A 21,701-nucleotide genomic window follows, 5' to 3' on the forward strand; every position below is an offset into this window, starting at 1 on the left:
GGAACATATTTAGGTAGCTTGAATGGGGAAAGCTCACACCCATCTACCCTGATTTCTATGTGATTTTGGTACAAGTACCAGTCACCTACTCTGTACTGTTTGGATAGCTGAAGGATCCTTTTGATTTCATCATTGATCCTTGGAGGGGAATTCCCTGTCAGCAAGGTGATTTCTAGGTGGACAAACTGATTAATGAACTCATTATATGAATAAGGGCAGTCCAAAATGACAGACCTTGGATTACCCTTAGTATCAAGTTTCTTGACAGAAAATGGGAATTTTTCTGATTGATAGTAGAGGATGAGGTGATATATGAAGGTGGAATATTTGAAAACCTTTTCATTCTCTAGTCTCATGAACTGGTCATGGATTTTGTCAGCAATAAATGAAGCATAATCATACTTGACAGCAGGGGGCTGTCCAGGGGTAAAGATGGACATCAACACTAGGGTCAATTCATCTACATATTCACTAGTGTTGAATCCCATGACTGCAGATATCATATCAACTATGATTTTTCCTGTATCTGTGAAGAAAGCTGATATGTAAGGAGGGGGATATTTAGGTTGATGTTGTTTTAATATGAAAGTCTGGTAGAGGCGATTGAGCTCAGATTGGGATAATTTGGTTGATTTCTCAAGCAAATTTCCAAGGGAAATGGGGGTGAGGGCTTGACTAGGATGAAATTGCAGCATCTCATTGATTGAGTCTATAGTTATTGTAAAAAGGACTGTTTGGTTGGGAGACATCACGGCTCTGCAGTTGGGGTCATAATTTGCATGGCATTGATGGATTATGTCAGGGAAAACATGCACTGAGGGGAGAAAATACATTGGGAGATTGGATTCCCACAATCCTATGGCATCATAGCCATTCAAGTAGTTATCTCGGCATTGGCAGAAAACTTTCAGATGGTCTTTATTAGTACCCAGGTCTTTTATTTGAAAATCCTTGTCTTCCAAGGGCAGATAGTCTAAATCACGATGAGGGGTGGTAATGGGAGCAACGTTTAGGGCTACCGGGGTTTCCATTCTGGTTCTTGTGGATTCAGAAGGAAGACTGAGGTTTTTAAGTGAAAATGATGAAATAGTAGGTCTGGGAATTTGAATTACAAAAGTAGTAACAGAATTATGGTGAATTTTGGATTTTTCAATCAATTTGCAATGGAAAACAAATATTTGTAGGGTTTTCTTGATAGGAAATTGATAAATACCTGTTCTTGGGGGTAGGCAATGGAATGCAGGTACTAGGCGTGACTGGATGGCTCTAGGTTGTGTTGACTGCAAATTTTGAAGTAGGTTGGCGGTTGGGAGCATGGGCAGGTTGACCTTGTCGTTGTATTTGCATGGATGTACAGGTTTGCAGAATAAACGACGAAAATGATTTATTTTGTTTTATATACAAAGTCAAGAATTGGCGGGTTTCGGGATTTGGACGGGTGACGTTAGCGAGCAAATGACATGATGTTTTGTCGTTTAGTGGGAGGCGGTAAGCGGTTTATATCGCACCACTTATGGAGGGGAGGCGGTATTTGGGCTTGAGCCAGCGATCCCATAGAATGATTGACGCGTGGCGGAGGCACTGTACACAAAACCACTTTGCGATCACGTGCTAACGTGCGGTCGCAAAGGGTCATGCGATATGCACGATAGCTGTTGGATCTAGGAGGTGTGATCGGACGGCTATCAGGGATGCGAAGTGACGGGGGTTTAATGAAGGCGGGCCCGATATAATTAAGGATTATTTAATCGTATCGGGGGTGACAGGATTGGTCGGGATGGCTATTAATTAACCGTGAGGGTTAATTAATCCCTTTTTAATGTGGTGGGGGGTCAAGGCTGTTAATTAGTTACTGATTAACTAATTAATCCCTATTTACAAACGTATTATGGTTATATCTAACCGAATGGGCGGGATATATAGAATTTTGGGGTTTTTACATAGTTAAATAATACGGGAATGGGTAGACTTTTATAGGGGATTTGTATATTAATAGGTTAATGGTTAATATGACATTAAAATGGAAAAGCGCTAAGTATGAAACCTTTGGTGTGTGTATTTAAACTTAGGCTAAAGTGAAAAAAGGGTTTTTATGGAAAATATCATGATTTTCCTAAGTAAAATAGGATTTTACTTAGGAAAACTTATCAAGGGAATGAATGATTTATGAATGGGTGTGATGATCTTAAGTACTTAGGCATTATAAACTATTGGGCAGAGGATCTGGTCCCTCCAGAAGTCAGAGAAATGCTCTGAGCCCCTCAAATTTAATAAATACCTTGCCACTTAGGGGAAATTAGTGAAACTTTAGGAAAATGAGAGGGGAAGTTAATTATTATTGACTTTTCTTGCTTGATGTGCCTTCCATATGATACATGCTTTTACCTTGTGATGAAAGTAAAAGATTTACATTTTTAGAATCATCATTCACTACATATCATTCTGCAACCATCATCTACTTACCCTACCTACTTTAACCTAGCATTTTTACTTCTTTATTTGGGTGCACTTAGACTGGAAAACCCTTATCAATTTTTCTTTTCTTTTACATGGTAATTCCTATCTAAGTATACAATTATTACATCCAAGGGCTCAGATTAAACTGTTGAGCTCCTTTTTTTCACTCTACTATCTACTTATCTGCCAAGATTACACTGTTTGTTCAGATCTTTATTCTATATTTCCAAAACATGAAATTGAAATATGAACTAGCCAAGTTTAAAATTTTTGACTATTCATGAATTGTGGCATAAGTTGACAAGATGCACACAATTTTTATTGTACAAAGTAAAAGAGTAGTGGCATTTAGACTTGCACACTTTCCCGGTCTTTCTTTTTGGTGGGGTTCATTTTCTTTCATTTTTTTGACCATCTTTTTATTCTTTTCACCCTTTGATTTTTATTTTAGGGTATACCCTCTTTACATTTTTTATTTTTTACAAATATGGAAAACCTTTGCAACAAGTAAAGGTATGAACATATTACATAGCTCATCAAGTCAATCATGAAATATGACACCTATTGGTATAGGGGCATAACAGTTGGCATGGAGCAGACATGGTGAGCAGGGTTGTTAATCGCATGCAAGGGATTCATCATCATGCATGTCAGTGTGCGCACACATGCGATCCAACCCATTCAACACACTCACCAAGGCGAAGACAAGAAGCAAGTCGAACTAGAGCTGAACATGTACTTCGGCAAGTTGATGCGCATGACCACCAACACACACTTGAAGATCAACACAGACACTATGCATCAGTGTGTTTCCGGTTCAACCGCACCTAGATGACCATGCACATGTTAGTAGATGAGTTGGATGAAGGAGCCAAACCAATGCACCGGTTGCAACGGAGGCAAGAGTTCAGTTCAGCAAGATGTCACCATGGGGTGCATGCACACCATCACGGATGACCAAGCTTGGCATCGACTCACCACCTTCGCCATCACAAGCATGTCAAAGAGTTGGCCTCATCACAACGGACTCAGCATCAGTGATGTCTTGCATGGCTTACTCAAGCCATGTTGTCTCACATGAGTACATGTGCATTGTAATGTAACGTCATGTCAAGTGTAAGTCAAGTGTCAATAGTTGGATTTAATAGTCATGGAGTAAATGAAGAGTCATGAGGGTAGGTGAACCGTCACAAAGGGGGATGTCAAGGGTCACTCCACCCTTTGCTATAAATAGTCCCTCATAACTCATTATATAGGCTTTTGGCTAGCCAAGCTTTGATAGGACTATCTTAGAGAAAGCTTGGAAAGTATTGTAACGAGCCTTGGCTTCTCCACTGTGCAGAGCTAGTACATCTCTTTGGAGGAGCAGGTAACATTCCACTATTGTAACTAGCAGTTGTACATGGATGTATTGTATGAATGGAACTTACACTTCTTAATAAATTAGAGCCAACACGTTTTTATGCATATGTTGTTACTGTAGTTGGACTATTTTGGTTGTTGTAGCAATGTATGTTGTTTAAATTATGTAGTTGGGTATGAACTATTTTGTATGCGATTATATGAATCTTGTTGCAAATGTGTTGTTTATTTAACCATCACTTTGGATTGCTAGGTAACTTGCTTTCCAGCTTGTGATGTATCTTCGCTTGTGTGTTCCCTTCCCATCCGAGCACTTTTACAGGTTTCCAAGGGGTGCACTCATCTCAACTCCCATGTGTTAGAACCTCTCATGCACCTTCCTTGACTCACTGCAGCGGTCACACCCTTGCAACCAACAGAGTTATCTTACTTGACTCTGTGCGAAATTGCGGTCAAGGCATTACCGTACGACCCACTGCTGGGACTCCTACATCAAACGGTCTGAGGTCTAATTGGGACTTCTTACTGAGGAGATCCCCTTGACATTTTGGCGGGTCTAGCAGTGTTAACATATCTAGCGCTAGAAGGAGGGCCAGGTGAAAAGCTGTGTCCTCTCATCCAGTTTTGAACCTTTGCATATCTTTCATGGATTCTTGCACTCTTCTCCCTCTGTGATGTTTTTCGAATCATGAAGATGTCACCATAACGAGGGTGTTTTTCGATCTCTTGTTCGCTTACATGTATGATGGTGAAGGCGAAGTGGCCTGGCCTGAGTACTTACATGAATTTCTTTCCATGCTTCATGAGGAAGACGGGTGTTCTGACGAACATGCTAGCTTGCTTCTTGCATACACACTTTGCGAATCTCCACTTCGATGGCTATGTAGCCTATCCGCTGACAGCGTGCACTCACTTGAGCACTTCTGCGATCTCATTGAAGACATTTTCTATCATTTTGATCCAGACCATCTTGACCGAAAACTGTTACAACAATGGAAGGATCCACATCAATCAATTATGGATTTTTTATAGTGCTTCCATGACTTGTAGTTTCAAGCTCCGAGGAGCTAGATGAAATTTGCCTATCTTTGGGATAAATTCAATTATTGCCTTAAGAAATCTGCCCGTCCCAAGAAGAAGCTTGAAGTCAAGCCTCGCTCAAGATTCTTCACTGATGGAGCTATGCAATCTCATGTGGATGCGGCCACTGTCTCGACTGACTGTCCTTCATCCCCTCATTTAATAGCTCCACCACTATCGAGTGATGTTGAGGATCATGCTCACTCACTTGTTCATCTTGCACATCCTCCCAACATCACTTCACTCAATTTTTGTGCAATGTTCTTTGTGAGTCCTTTGAGTTTTCATATGCATACTCTTCCACAACCTCCGTCTTTGTAGTCAGATGTTCCTCTGGATGATGCTGTCATGTTTTCTTCCATTCCAGACTCTTCACTTGTTGTGAATGAGGAACAAGACATTGACGGAGTTGGTGTTGTACAACCAACTTGCGGTGTCATTCATGAAGAGTATGAGTGGGAGCTTGAGCATCAACACTTGGCGAAGGATGACTCCCTTTCGTCCGAGCCCCCTCCATTCTTTCAAACATATTTGGTGATCCTACCATCCATGATTTTGCATGTGTGTCTTCATTCACAGATGCACCCATTGTTGATCACTCGTAGGAATCACCAGATTTTGGTCCATCATTCGACAATGGAGAGGATAAGTTATTCATTGAAAATCCATCTGTATTTTCTGAAAACACAGGGAATAGTTTATTCACTTTTCATCTACCCCTTTGTTTGATTCATCTGATCATGAGGATGCCAATGAAATCATTGATTTTTTTTATCTTGGCAATCACGATCCATTTACTCCCATATTTGAACACGATCATGGCTCTATTGCAGTTGATATTTTGAAGCCACCAGTTTATGATGATCTATCTGATGATGAAGTTGAAACACCCAAGACTGTTGAGGCACTTCAACCCGAGCTGATGATTATGTCAGGTCCTCGCTCTCTTGGGGTCAGTCTCACTTCCGATCAGGAAATTGTTCAATCACCCAAGGATCCTCATCACTCATCTGTGTGCATTGAAGATCAATCTCACACACAGATCTTACTTCCTCCACTCGAACTGCACAATCCCATATCTCATGCATTGGAGGAATATTACATTGCAAGCACTCGTGCACGACGCAAGTTATATTTGTTTCTTTCGTTTGCTTGCATGTCACAGTCAAGAGTGTGCTTATGCTTCAAAGTTGCATGCAGTGTCACACAACACCATGATAAGTCTGCTCATCATGCACTTGTACTCACTTATGTTCTGTGGCACCTTGAAACACAAAGTGTGGTTGTCTTCATTGTTATATCTTTATTTCTTGCTAGTTCGCAAAACTGTGTTGCTTGTGGACCAAGCCTTCACCAACATGGGTCAACCAATGCGCTGGTGGCTGCATTGGAAATATCACTTCATGTGATTGGGCCCATGCATCGTTAGTGTAGGAGTAGGAGTAGTGTTTGCTTTCAGTTGTTTGCTTACTCAATTTGTTTGTTTGTTTGTTTGCTTGCTTGTTTGCTTACTTGCTTTGCTTTCGCTTTCTCTTCTGCTCTTGCTTTGCTTTATTGTTTGTCAGTTCACTTGTTTCGTTCGTAGGTAGCTTCGCATGAAACCATGTATGACTCTTGAAACGAGCTAGGTAAAGTACACGAGGACTTGTACAACTATCACTACTTGGTTATCTGTCATCTTGCCTCTGTATGAAGAACTTGTTACTTTTATTCCATGATATGTCGAAGGAAAATACGTACTATTTGAAGTGAACCTTGATGAAAACATAACGCTTGCACGCTAACTAGTGTCACCTTCTCTAGTCATTTATTTTTTGGTTAACCCTTGTTAGCTCAGTGAAGTAGAGTAAGGTGAGGGGGAAAACCTTAACAAGCACGTCAGAGGTATAATAAACTACTTCTCTGCTAGAAAAACCTCTTCTTCTCTCAATAAGTTAGGATCCTTCTTCTGCCTCTGAAATGAATAAGTGTTATGCACAGTTAAAAAAATGAAAATGTGAAAAAAGTTTGAAAAAATGAAAAATGAATAAGGTGAAAGAAGAGAAAGGCTTCCTGTGCAGAGAGGTGATGCAAGTAACTCCGTTAGGGTACTGACCAGGTTCGCTGGCAGTGGAGCCATGCATGTGTTCCTATGTTACTCCATCGGGGTACTGTCCAGGCCTGCCGGCAGCGGAGCAACACCAGAGATGAAACTAAGACTCTGACGACTATAATTATTGTGCATCATTATACCCATCAACCCAAATTGAAACAACTGTGTTTCCTTGGCTTGGAATGTGTGTCAATCGACCAAGAGCTTGGTAGATACTCTATCTTACAATCAAGCTAGTGTGAAACCAAGATGAGCTGAGAACTGAACAATACTTCCAGAGGTGTTAGACTTGATTTTCACGAACAAGGTCCATTCAAAGAGATGGAGTTCTACCAGTGTGTCGCCAAGTGTTGTAGCGGCTACAACCACCCTCCAAAATTTTGCCTTAGCTTCATTTTGGAGCCTCCCTACCAACTTTTCACAACAGCTTGTCTTGCTTCGTCAAGTTCACAAGCTTCAGTGTTTTGCTTGCACAAAGGAAGCTTGTCGATCACAACTTGATACACTCCCCTCACAAGTTGATCACCTAGACTTGATCCAGTTGTAGGATGAGCAGCTCCCAAAGAAATTGCGCATTTCTAAAGGGAAACCAGCCTTCCCTCTAGAAATTGCGCAATCTTTTCTAGCAGCCTGCTGGGCTCCAGAATTTCACAATTCTGCCAGTCAACACTCACAATGAAGATTGTGTAATTTTCCCCAGCAGGGTTGCTCAGCCCAAAATTTGCATAAATCTGGGTAGCAATTAGCTACTATGCCCAGAAATTGTGCAAATCTCATGGGCAGCCAGAAATGTGCATTTTCTCCCAACAGTTGAGTAGCCTCTTGCATGTGCAGCTGAGTTGACCGGTTCCCTCCAAGATCGAGAAAAAAAAACTTGCATGCATGGGCTGCTTCTCCCAAGGCAACATGAAAAGACATCCCTTGATTCAGGGACCTACTTTTAGCAGTTGGAGGTTACATGCAAGGATCACTTTAGAAATCTCCCACCAAATGTCGCTCTCCCTAGATTTGTGGCATGCGCATCAGAAATTTGATGTTTTCAAAACTCATCAAATGGACATTGCAGAGCTCATTCCTCACATCAACCTTGTAGCTTTGACATCCCATATCACTTCTAGGAGCTGTCGACACATTCAGCTTAACTGTTTTGGGATAAGCCCGCCTTCTATGCCTTGTGTTGCATTTCTGTCGCTTTTTATGTATTTTCTTGTGTGAGTATAGTTTGCTTGATTTCTTTGAATGCTTGTTGTCATTTACATGTATACTAGCTTGTCCTAGCATAGTTTCAGTTTTTGTTGCTATCTCACTGTTGTCTCATGCATGAAACTATTTTGCATGAACGGTCACCGATTCGATGACTCGCTTCACCCACATGCATGTTGATCTGTTTACTGAATATTTAATTCAATGTTTTCATGCATGATCAATCACTTCTGCTTTCACTTAATGTCACCATGCATTCATTATCATTTTTCTTTCAGTTTCCCGTCGACAAGTCTGGCCAACCTTGGCCTGGACTCTGCCTTCATTGAGACAACATTGCACAATCTAGGGAAGGAAGGCTCTTTCTTCCTCTCCAGAAATGTGTATTTCTGCCCAAGCACTATCATTTAGGACTGTTTTGCTCATTTATGAGGGATAATGACTGCTGGCCCAAAAAATTGCGCAATGAAGTCACTGAGCCTGCAGCCATTGCTAGATGAGATTGTGCATTGCGCAATTCCAACAGTCAGCAACCAAAATGGACTGTGCATTGTGTAGTTCCAGCAATCAGTCAGTCTCCAAGTAGCCCAAACTGTGCCTTGCATAGTCTTGGCAGTCAGTCTCCTGACCTCCCGACTGAAATTGTGCAACCTTCATGATGAATCACACAGGTATGTTACAAGTCAGTTCTCAAGTTCATTTTGGTTTTTAACTCACAGATTTCTTACCATGAGTGTTGCCATGTCTCTAGGTATTGCAGGTGTTCATCTACCTCTTAGTAGTGCAGGTATAATGGTTTCAAGAGAGTAGAGTTGAAGGCATCATTCAGAGCACACTTGGGGATGCAGTCAATCAAGTGTCTATGAAATTTCCTACCCACAAAGACATCAAGTTATTCGTAGACGAGGGAATCAAGATATGATGACATTAACATCATAGTGAGCAACATCATGAATAGTAGCTAAAGGTAGCATGTCGAATGTAACGAATGCAAGAGGAAGGTTATTGACAACATAGAGGTGGAACAGAGTTGCAAGCTTAAGCAGATCCACTGATGATGAAAGCAACTTTGGAGACTGAGGCTATGAGGTGATGACATGACATGAAGATTGCATGAAGATAGAGAATGGAACAAAGAAGGAGTTGCATGTGCTAAAGCAGTAACTCAAGGAAGAACATGAAGCTGCACAGACAAACGAATGAGTTACAGTAGGAATAGGAACATCAGTGGGTGCAACATGCACTCATGGATGAAACTGCGACCATATAAGTTAAAGATTCATCCCAACAGCTGGCACGGAGTAGACATGGTGAGTAGTGTTTTTGATCGCATGCAAGGGATTCAGCAGCATGCATGTCAGTGTGAACACGCACTGGATCCAACCCATTTAGCACACTCACCAAGGCGAATATAAGAAGCAAGTCCAACTGGAGCTGAACATGTACTTCGACAATTTGATGTGCATGAGCACCAACACACACTTGAATATCAACACAGACATTATGCATCAGTCTGTTTCCAATTCAGCCACACCCAGAATACCATGCACATGTTAGCAGACGAGTTGCAACGGAGGCAAGAGTTCGCTTTAGCAAGATGTCACCATGGGGTGCATGAACACCATCACGGGCAACCAAGTTTGGCATCATCTCACCATCTTCGCCATCACAAGCATGTTAAAGAGTTGGTCTTATCACAACAGACCGAGCGTCAGTGATGTCTTGCATGGCTTGCTCAAGCCATGTTGTCTCACATGAGTACATGTGCATTGTAATGTAATTTCATGTCAAGTGTAAGTCAAGTGTCAATAGTTGGATGTAACAGTCATAGAGTAGATGAAGAGTCATGAGGGTAGATGAACTGTCATAAAGGGGGATGCCAAGGGTCACCCCACCCTTTTCTATAAATAGTCCATCATAACTCATTGTATAGGCTTTTTGTTAGGAAAGCTTCGATAGGACTATCTTAGAGAAATCTTGGACAATATTATAATGAGCCTTGGCTTCTCCATTGCGCAGACCTAGTACATCTCTTTGGAGGAGCATGCGGATGTGGCTGTAACATTCCACTATTCGAACTAGTTGGTGTACATGGATGTATTGTATGACTGGAACTTACACTTCTTAATAGAACAAAGCCAACATGTTTTCATGCATATGTTGTTATTGTATTTTGACCATTCTGGTTGCTGTAGAAATGTATGTTGTTAACTTATGTAGTTGTGTATGAACTGTTTTGTATGCAATTGTATGAATATTGTTGCAGATGTGTTGTTGGTTTAACCATCACTTTGGATTTCCAACTAACTTGCTTTCCAGCTTGTGATGTATCTTCGCTCATGTGTTCCCTTCCCATCCGAGTACTATTACATGTTGCCAAGGCGTGCACTCATCTCAATCCCCATCTGTTATAACCTCTCATGCACCTTCCTTGACTCACTGCAACAGCCAAACCCTTGCAACCAATAGAGTTATCTTACTTGCCTCTGTGCGCAATTGCGGTCGAGGCAATACCGTACGGCCCACTGCTGGGACTCCTACACCAAATTGTATGAGGTCTAATTGGGACTTCTTACCAGGGAGATCCTCTTGACATGTTGGCGGGTCCAGCACTGTCAATACTCCCTTACTAAGAATCTCATATGATTAAAAAAGTATTTAAGCAAAACTTCACTAAGTGTCTGTATAAATGGTACTAGTCATGTCTACAATTGATTTCCACATAATCTAGGGATTAATGGTAGGTTTTATTTACAAATTCAACCTCTAACCTATCTCATAAACCATTGTTTAATTCAAAATCCACTGAATCCTAGCCACAATTTCAATCTTCCCTAATTTAGAACTCATTGGTATCCTTAAATTTTCTCAGAATTTCTCCATAACTCTCAGGGATTTGTAATTCAAGCATATGAGGGGCAACATAATAAGTTTCACCCATATTAGTAGTGTGTTTTACTTTTCACACATAGGGTTAGACTCAAGGTGAATATTTTTTTAGGGTCAATAATGTATCCCTCAAAATAATCTACCATCCAAAATACACTCACATCTGTATATTTGAAGGTGAACACAAGCCAATCCTTGCCTATAATATGGAATTATGGAACACAACCCAATACATGGATCCACATCTTTGTTAACTAGTGAAACAATGTTTTCTCTAAGATAAATTTACCAAAGAACTTCCCTATCAAATCAATTCTTTCACACCCATGACTTGTTCTAGAACTATGCCTTTGCTCAAAACCAACCTCACCTTATCATATTTTAACTTTACATAGTGATATTTTCTCTTCTTCTTCCAAGTTTCAATAATACCTACATTCCTTGTTTCCCACCTTTGATTTGAAAAATCAAAATCTCCAACCAACTCCCACTTTCCTAGTTCTTCAATCAATAACCCTCAAGTTTTATCCTCACAACCACATAGAGAAATTACTTTAGGATTTTGACAATATAATGTCCAAGCTTGAATTGTTTTCATTGCAAAGAGAAAATCATCCTAAGAAAATATGAAAGTTTCTCAAAGATAACCATCTTGGATTAGGAACCTTCACCTTTACATTAAACCAAGTATCCTACTTGAAAAAACCACACCTCCATCATATTTAAACCACATATACTGAGAGATACTAGAGGTATATCTCCCATAAGTATCATGGAAATTCCTCTACTTAGATGATAAACATTGATGTTGGTTCCCTAACTCCTCCTATTCCATCATAGAAAATTGGAAACCTATAGCCTTTATCTCCTTTGTAAGTCCTTTTGATATGATTGGGTTTCCTCACATAATTTAATACTTGAATAACATGACTTTGATGTGGATCAAATATTTTGGTCTAAGTCGAAACAAGCATGTCTTCCTTAAATGCTAGGATTTGTCAACTACAGATTTATAGGCATTATAGGTTCCATGATAGACCCAATGTTTGTGAAAGGTGTCTACCATAAGAGTGATGTAGTTTAGTGTTAGAATGTTGGGTCCCTATAATACTAGTGATTACCCCATTACTATTGTAGTTATACCCCTTATTTATATTGTTGTGCCCATATTACCCCCATGTTGCTATTTCTATGCCCATAGAATCCCTCTATTGTTATTTTTGTGGCTTTATATTATTATTGTTAGGTCGGCTGGATTATATTGTGACTCCTTAGACTCCTATATATAGAAAGGAGGTTTTGTCATTTGTATCATCCAAGAATCGCTCATTTATGTAATGTAAAGTTGGTTGCCCCCTCGAAGAGGCTGAATTCTAAGGCGTGGATCTCTCTTTTCTATCTTTTTGGGAGCTGGTTTCATAACATTTGGTATCAGAGCTTTGGATTCTAGGGTTTCGCTGCTCCAAACAGGTCATCGTGGCATTTTCGCTATAACTTTTTTTCTATGACGTTTCAGAAGTCGTAAAAAAAAACCTATCTGAGAAGAAATCGCGCTGAACCTTGGGTCCGAATTTCAGAGCTTTTCGCGCGATATTTGCGGAGATATGATCTGAGGAAGTTGGTCTTTTTGCAGACTCCTGAATTACATTCAAAACAGGTGACCTGGGAAAATCGTCATAACTTTCTCTCTGGGGATCGGATTGAAATTTTGTAAGAAGGTACAGAAAGAGGACGGACTGTAGTTTCTTGTATGCATTTTTTAGATTCAAAGGTTGAAACAGTGACTCGTGGCACGTCGTACAAGTTCGCTCTACTGAACTAGTCTAAAAGCAAGTCACTGTGGGAGATTTCACATAACTCTTCCTTGGAGAATCCAATTTGGGTCAGACTTGTGGCATTGGAAAGAGGAAACAGAAGGCTACTACAGGTCATAATTTCAGAACTAGATGATCTGAAATTACAGAGATACATCAGATTCAATATCAGGCTTCTATAAAGTGAAAAAAAGGTGTGTAGTTTTTTTTTTAAATTTTTGTGTAAGCTTGGTTTAATGGAATTCAAAGGGCATAGTAAAGCATTATTATCGGTAACTGATGCCCCGAGGAAAGAAAATTTAAACACCTAGTAAGGAACCTGAAAGCTCTAGCATGACTCATGAAGAAGAGGAAGAAATGCTACATGATATATCAAAATTACAAGAACAAGTGCAACAAATGTCACGCTCACAAAAGCTAACAGAAGCTAAGATAAGTGGCGTGGAATCTAAGATAAATGGCGTGGAATCTAAGATAAATGGCATGGAAGCTAAGATGGATTATTTGAAGATAGATTTGAAGACAGATTTGAAGAAAGACATGGAAAATTTGAAGACAGACATGGCAGATTTGAAGATAGATTTGACAAATTTTCTACAAGAAATACTTACTAATGGTGAAAAGGTTGTAAAGGAAACTCATGATGTGAACAAAAGAAATGTTAATCATGATTCCATAGACTCTAATGTTGGATCGAAGACCCACCATATTCCAAAAATCGATATGAGGAAGTTTGATGGCAAGGATCCCGCCACATGGATATTACAGATGGAGCAGTTCTTCGATCTCAATAATGTGCAAAACACACAAAAGGTACGTATGGCAACTGTATATTTGGAACCAAATCAGTTTGTATGGTATCAATGGCTTTGCTCTCGTAAAAAATTTATCACTTGGGCAATTTTTACGGAAGAATTGATAGCACATTATGAAGATACAAAAAGCAACACTTTTTTTAGCCAATTGATAAGTCTCAAACAAAAGGGTTCAATAATGGAGCACATTGAGGAGTTCCAAAAATTGAACATAAGGGTAAAAGATATTCCAGAGGAGCATAGGATTGATGTGTTCATAGGGTCTTTAAAGGATAATATCCAACATGATGTTCGCCTTTGGGAACCTGATTCATTAGAGAAGGCATTCAGGTTAGCAAGAAAAATGGAAAGCAAAATTATGGCAACCAGGAAGCATACCACTCACAACTATAAAGATGGAAGTGTTGTTGCCCCTAGTCTTCCACAACCTATAAGGTTGACACCACAACAATTGGAAGAAAAAAGAGCAAAAGGGCTTTGTTACAGTTGTGATAGCAAATACACTAAAGGTCATAAGTGTGCTGAGAAGAAATTATTCTACATAGATTGTGAAGAGGAAGAAGAAAAGGAGCAAGAAAGGTCAAAAGAAGAAGATATACTCCAGGAACAAAGCCTAGATGAAGAACAAATAAATCCGACCATATCTTGTAATGCATTGGCGGGAATTACCACTCCTCAAACCATCAAGATAGAAGGACAAATCAAGAAGAAAAAGGTAATAGTGTTGATTGATTCAGGAAGCACCCACAATTTTATTCATTGTAGGGTAGCAAAAGAATTGAATTGCTTCCTATATCCAGCACCAGAGTGTCAAGTGATGATTGCAAATGGAGGAACAATAAATTGCTCTGGAAAGTGCCATAATATCAAGCTATCCATGGGAGAATATGTATTGACTAGCCCAATGCTTTCCATTCCAATGGGAGGTGCTGATGTTGTACTAGGAGTCCAATGGCTACAATCCTTGGGTACAATAGCTTTTAATTTTCAAGAACTTTTCATCAAATTTTCTACGGAAGGAAAGGAAGTTGAATTAAGGGGTATTGCAGGGAAACCAGGAAAGATAATCAGCTCTAATGGTATGACAAAGCTTCTAAAAAAGGAGCAAAGAGGTGTAATTGCACAATTATGTTCGCTAGATGTTTCCACATGGAATCATCTATTTCTCCAGATCTCCAAAAAGTCCTGGACAATCATTCCAAGGTATTTGAGACTCCCAAAGGTCTCCCACCTATGCGTGATCATGATCATGCTATTCATCTGATTCCAGGAAGTGTTCCTCCAAACATCAGGCCGTACAGATATCCCTATGTCCAAAAAAGTGAAATTGAACGTATGGTTGCAGAAATGCTAGAGGCTGGTATAATTCAACCGAGTCAAAGTTCTTTCTCTGCTCCAGTAGTATTGGTGCACAAGAAGGATGGATCATGGCGCATGTGTCCGGATTATAGGGAGCTCAACAAGCTCACTATTAAAGATAAGTTCCCCATTCCTGTCATTGATGAATTACTGGATGAATTGCATGGATCAATTTACTTCACCAAGTTGGATCTTCGTTCGGGATATCATCAAATCAGAATGAAGATTGAAGACATTCCGAAAACGGCATTTAGAACTCATGAGGGTCATTATGAATTTTTGGTCATGCCTTTTGGCCTTACCAATGCACCTTCAACATTTCAAGGTTTGATGAATTCAATTTTCAAACCATTCCTTAGAAAATTTGTGTTAGTATTTTTTGATGATATACTAATCTACAGCAAGTCTTGGAAGGATCATGTTGAACATGTTGACAGGGTGCTACAACTATTGGAGGAGAAACAATTATATGCAAAAAGATCCAAATGTTTCTTTGGAGTCCAGGAGGTGGAATATTTGGGTCATATTGTATCTCATGAAGGAGTTAAGGTAGACCCTAGCAAAATTAAAGCCATTAAGGAATGGAAAATCCCCACATCCATAAAGCATCTGCGAGGATTTCTTGGGTTGACAGGGTATTATCGCAAGTTTGTTAAGAATTATGGGAGAATAGCAGCACCTCTAACAACATTATTGAAGAAAGATGCATTTTCATGGACTCCGGAAGCAACAAAGGCCTTTGAACATCTTAAAGAGGCAATGTGCCAAGCACCGGTCTTAGCTACACCGGACTTCACAAAAACCTTTATTGTGGAATGTGATGCTTCAGGAAATGGAATTGGTGCTGTTCTAATGCAAGATGAAAGACCCATTGCTTTTGAAAGTCGTCCAATCAAGGGAAAGTTTTTAAGCAAAGCTATTTATGAGAAGGAAATGTTGGCAATACTCCATGCACTTAAGAAATGGCGACCCTACCTAATGGGAAGACACTTCAAGGTAAAAACGGATCATGATAGCCTTAAATACTTTTTAGAACAAAGATTATCCTCTGAAGAGCAACAAAAGTGGGTCACAAAGATGTTGGGTTATGACTTTGAAATCATCTACAAAAAAGGGAAGCAAAATGTGGTGGCAGATGCACTCTCAAGAAAGGATGAGGATGTGGAAGCATTGTTGTGCGCCATTTCTATTATCCAACCAGATTGGATAAACGAAGCAAGGGAGGAATGGAAGAATGACGAAGAAGTGTGGGCACTTATTCGAAAGCTACAACAAGATTCCAGTACGTCTGATACATTTAGCTGGCAAAATGATTCGTTATGGTACAAAGATCGCTTATACCTCTGTAAGAATTCCCAGCTAAAACAAAAGATTCTTATGGAATTGCACACTTCTCCCTTAGGAGGGCACTCAGGATTTTTAAAAACTTACCACAGGGTTAAGAAGGAATTTTTTTGGGATGGCCTTAAATCAGATATTCAAAAGTTTGTGGCGGAATGTTTGGTTTGCCAACAAAATAAAGTTGAAACAATTAAGACACCGGGTCTATTACAACCTTTATCCATTCCAAGCCAACGTTGGGAGGAGGTTTCAATGGATTTTATCACAGGTTTACCCAAGTCTGAGGGAAAGAGTGTCATCATGGTGGTAGTTGACAGACTTACCAAGTATGCACACTTTTGTGCATTATCACATCCATTTAAAGCCAGTACAGTTTCTACTGCATTTATGGAAACAATTCAAAAGCTACATGGAAACCCAAAGATTATTGTAAGTGACAGAGATCCCATTTTCACTGGAAATTTTTGGACAGAATTATTTTCTTGTCTTGGTACTCAGTTAGCTCATAGCTCATCTTATCATCCTCAATCTGATGGGCAAACTGAGATAGTAAACAAATGTTTGGAAGGATATCTTCGTTGCTTTGTATCTGATAAACAGACACAATGGGTCAAATGGTTGCCTCTGGCTGAATGGTGGTATAACACTTCCTTCCATACAGCAACAAAAATGACCCCATTTATGGCACTTTATGGGTATCAACCACCATCCATCACATCATATTTAAGAGAAAATTCTAAGGTTCAGGCAGTGGAACATCACATCGAACATCAACAACAAGTCCTCCAACTCTTAAAGGATAACCTCGTGTTGGCACAAAATAGAATGAAACAACAGGCAGATCAACATCGCAGTGAAAGAAGTTTTGATGTAGGTGATTGGGTATTCCTACGGCTACAACCATATAAGCAAATGTCCCTAAAGCAAGCTAAGAAGGATAATAAATTATCACCAAAGTATTATGGTCCGTACAAGGTGTTGCAAAAGATTGGTACTATGGCATACAAATTGGAGCTTCCTGCAGCTTCTCGATTGCACCCAGTTTTCCATGTTTCATGTTTAAAGAAGGTTATAGGCGACAAGCTCCCAGTTCAAACAATATTGCCAGAACTTGACGAGGAAGGAAAAATTATATTGGAACCGGAAGCAGTCACAGAAACAAGAACTCGACAGCTACGAAATCGATCAATTTCAGAGTATCTTATCAAGTGGAAGAACTTATCCGCTGAAGATTCCACATGGGAGGATGAGAATTTTATGCAGAAGTATCCAGAACTACTCAAGCGTTGAGGACAACACTTTTTTGAAGGAGAGGGGCATGTTGGGTCCCTATAATACTAGTGATTACCCCATTACTATTGTAGTTATACCCCTTATTTATATTGTTGTGCCCCTATTACCCCCATATTGTTATTTCTGTGCCCATAGAATCCCTCTATTGTTATTTTTGTGGCTTTATATTATTATTGTTAGGTCGGCTGGATTATATTGTGACTCCTTAGACTCCTATATATAGAAAGGAGGTTTTGTCATTTGTATCATCCAAGAATTGTTCATTTATGTAATGTAAAGGAGGTTGCCCCCTCGAAGAGGCTGAATTCTAAGGCGTGGATCTCTCTTTTCTATCTTTTTGTGAGCTGGTTTCATAACATAGAATATTTGATATGGATTGGGTCATCATACTTTTTTTTCTCCATATTGATGCTTTCAGAGTGGAAAAAATGGAGGAAAAAGCTTACATGACCATTTTTATTAGTGGGAACCAGTTTGGAAAATTTAGGTCTAAAATATTCTGATTTCATTTTGAGCTATCAAACAACATATTTTGGGGGTTATAATTTTATTATTTTACCCTTTTCCCTATTGTACACACATAGGCCTTTCCAACAATGCAAGAATTGCCTCAATTGAAGTGTATTTGCAAAAGTTATGCCACTTGAAAGTTGGCCTTCCTGTTTTGGCCACCATAATTTGAGAGGATACCATGCCCACTTCAATTATTAATGGAAAAGGGGATATCCACGTGATCATGATGAATAAGACTCTAAAAGAGTCCATATTGTATCCCTGGTTAAGAGTTGAGGGAGTCAAACCTAACCACTAGTAGGCTATCGGGCTATGTTTTAACTAGGCCACTAAGAGGAAAAGGGGTTCCATTCTTTTTTAATGTATGTTGTTCCATAGATGAGTAGAGTGGTTGAGAGGGATAGGGACAAAGAACATAGAGAAGGTTTGTGCAATGTAGTATCCCACAGGCCACAAGCCTACTTCTTTGTACTCACAACCATTTTCTATTTAGAGAAAAGAGCAGAGTGACCTTACCTTCCAACTCAGTTTTCTCCCGAAAGGGTTTCCTAGGAACATCATTCAAATCAATTACAATCACATTCAAATCATCTAGATATAGCATGAACATAAACACATACATATAACAATTTTCAATTTTTTTAGTAACATGAATGATATATCTTAATTCTTTCACAGATCTCAATATAGAGTACATAGTTCTCAACTCTTGAATCTTAAAAGGTAAAAAAGTTCCTAAAGCTCTCTTAACTACATTAAAAACCTCAAACACATAAGTGATTGGAGTGGTTATATTTTTTTTTGAAATATACTAGGGAACCTACTAATTGTAACCCACTCACACAAAAGATTACAAAAGCATTTGTGTCTATAAGGATATACGTAGAGGATAAGGGGAACTACGTACAAATATGTATAAAATGACTCCTTAGGCTCGACATACTTTTTGAGAAATCCATTAGGGAAACAAATTAGGGTTTTTCATAATTGTTTTATCTTACTTTGAAATTTTCTTGTGATCCTTTCTTATTAGTTCTTCTTTCAAATGATTGAATTCTTATTATCAAGTTAAATGCCAAACAATGAAGATCATAAACACAAAAAGAGGACACAAAATGCAGGCGCTCAACTAGGGTAAAATACCTATGAAGGGGAAAACCAAGTCAAACTCTTCTACTAGTAGATTCAAATCAAATTGAGACAACCTAGACCTTTTAACCTATACAAAGATTCTCCTCCATCCATCAAGTCAACCTCCCATGGTGACAAAGCAGCTTATAGTCAATTTTTCTATAATCAACATTAGTTCTTCAACAAAGGTAAGTTCCCTCTATATAATCGTGAAGCTTGGCTCTCCACTTCGACCCTACAATCTTTGACCAAGTTTGTAGATTAGTAATATATTCTTGATATGAGTGGCAGAAAGCTTCAATATTATTTTCCATTCCTTTGTTTGACCTTTTCTCCTATTTATTTTGACTTCGCTCCTTCTTCTTGACATCTTCAATTGGAGAAATTGTCTTATGTATTCAATCCTTTAAAGTAGGTTAAATTCTTGGCTATATGTAGAGTTTTGAGGCTCTTTTTGAGGCCGACTTGAGATGTGGGTAGGCTGACTTGATGGTGGAGGAAATTATGATTTAATAACAACAAAATAATTTCATTTCTTGACATGCAAAGCCTAATAAGGGTATTTTATATTGACTTTGACTCAAGATATAAACCTAGAATCCTTCAACAGAGGATATACCTATTGACCAATAACCCAATCATGAAATCCATGCTTTAAAAAGTCAATTTTATTTTTACAATATTTTTCTTTTCTTTCTTTTTAATAAATACATTACATTATGATTCAAATACAACTATGAAGACTGAAAATAGTTACATTCTTCAACACTCCCTCTTAACTAAGGAGGTATTCATATATATATATATATATATATATATATATATATATATATATATATATATATATATATATATATATACATGGATGAAATCAAAATGATATGATTTATGAAGAGTCACAACACACACAATGCTAAGGATTAGATACTTGACCAAGGTATCTAACCGGGTGGGACTAAGGTGTTTTCCAAGCTTCAACCTCTATAGGTACCATCAGGATTTAGCTTTAACACCAACCTAGGGATCTAGGTATCGTATCCAAGTTCGGAGCTCCACAAGACCAATGATACCCTCCCTTCTTCAGGATCTAGACATCATCCGATAGGCCAACCAGATGTACTCCCAAGCATCTTATCACCCCAATATGCTTCATCTCTCCTCATCAACTAAATCAGATATATCCACCATTCCAAGCATGCTTCAAAATGTTCAACCTTCATATGGAGAGATCATGCACAATCACAACCCCAATTAGTAATAAACTTTCAATATATGTATAAGTTAGCTCAAACCTCTGGGGTTCTCAGATATATTGATGTTGTTGAAGTCATCATCATATTATCAAACACATATTCGTCGAAATATTTATTTTTTAACTTTTATAACAACACCAAACTCAACCTTAGTACTTCTTCCAAAACATCCAAGTATTATTTACAACTTTGCTACTCAGGAGTATCTATTTGTAATGCTTCTTCCATGATCTTTATTCTTTCTTCAAGGTATCTATTGTAGTTGTAACAACCCTGGTGAAAATTCCATGTAATAAAAGTCAATAAAGGAAAAATAATAACCACGGTTGATGGGACACTTATTCCAAGCTGAATGTTAGGAAAAATCATAGTGATGGGGATCATTGGGGATTGGTTAATGGTTAAGGAAATTGGAAAAGGCAATGACAAAGTCTTTGGAAAGGAAAAATGGAATTTTGGCACATTTATGTATGAAAATAATGGAAATTAGGAGAAAAGGAAGGTGAAAGGCGACATGTTTCATGTGATGAGGAAAATGAATTAAAATAATGGAAAATGAAGAAAATATAGGCCTCATTAATAAAAAGGCTTTTGAGGATCAGTTCACTGAATTTTTTCAGTTTAGTTTTGGATCTCTCTCTTTATTCTCTCTCTCATACTCTTAGACACTTAGAGTTTCTTGGAGAAATCTTGGAGGAGTGTGGCATACTTGGAGTTTTGGAGCAAGAAGGAAAAGGGAGAGCAGGAAAGTGCAAGAGGACATCGAGATTAGTAGCTACAATGAGTTTTTCTTGCACGTACCAAGTTACAAGTATGTTTTCCTCACTAGTTTTGGCATGCATGACATATGAATGTGGTTTATTGGTCATGATATTTCATTAGAATGGAGGGTTGCTTGGATTGATAGTGGATTTGCTTATCCTTGCCATTTACTAGATAACCATGGTGTTGTGGGTTCATTTATTTGTTTTTCTGGTTGGTTCTCATGTTTCCTTTAGCTTGGGTTGAGTTACTAGTTCGTGGAAGCCCTGGTTGGACAAACGATTTGGAAGCCTTGTAACAATTTGGGTTGAGTTACTAGTCCTAAAGCCTTGGTTGG

Source organism: Pinus tabuliformis, chromosome 5_1, assembly GCF_031772625.1.
Source record: "Pinus tabuliformis cultivar Carrire ecotype Pingquan chromosome 5_1, CPIR1, whole genome shotgun sequence".
Lineage (NCBI taxonomy): Eukaryota > Viridiplantae > Streptophyta > Pinopsida > Pinales > Pinaceae > Pinus > Pinus tabuliformis.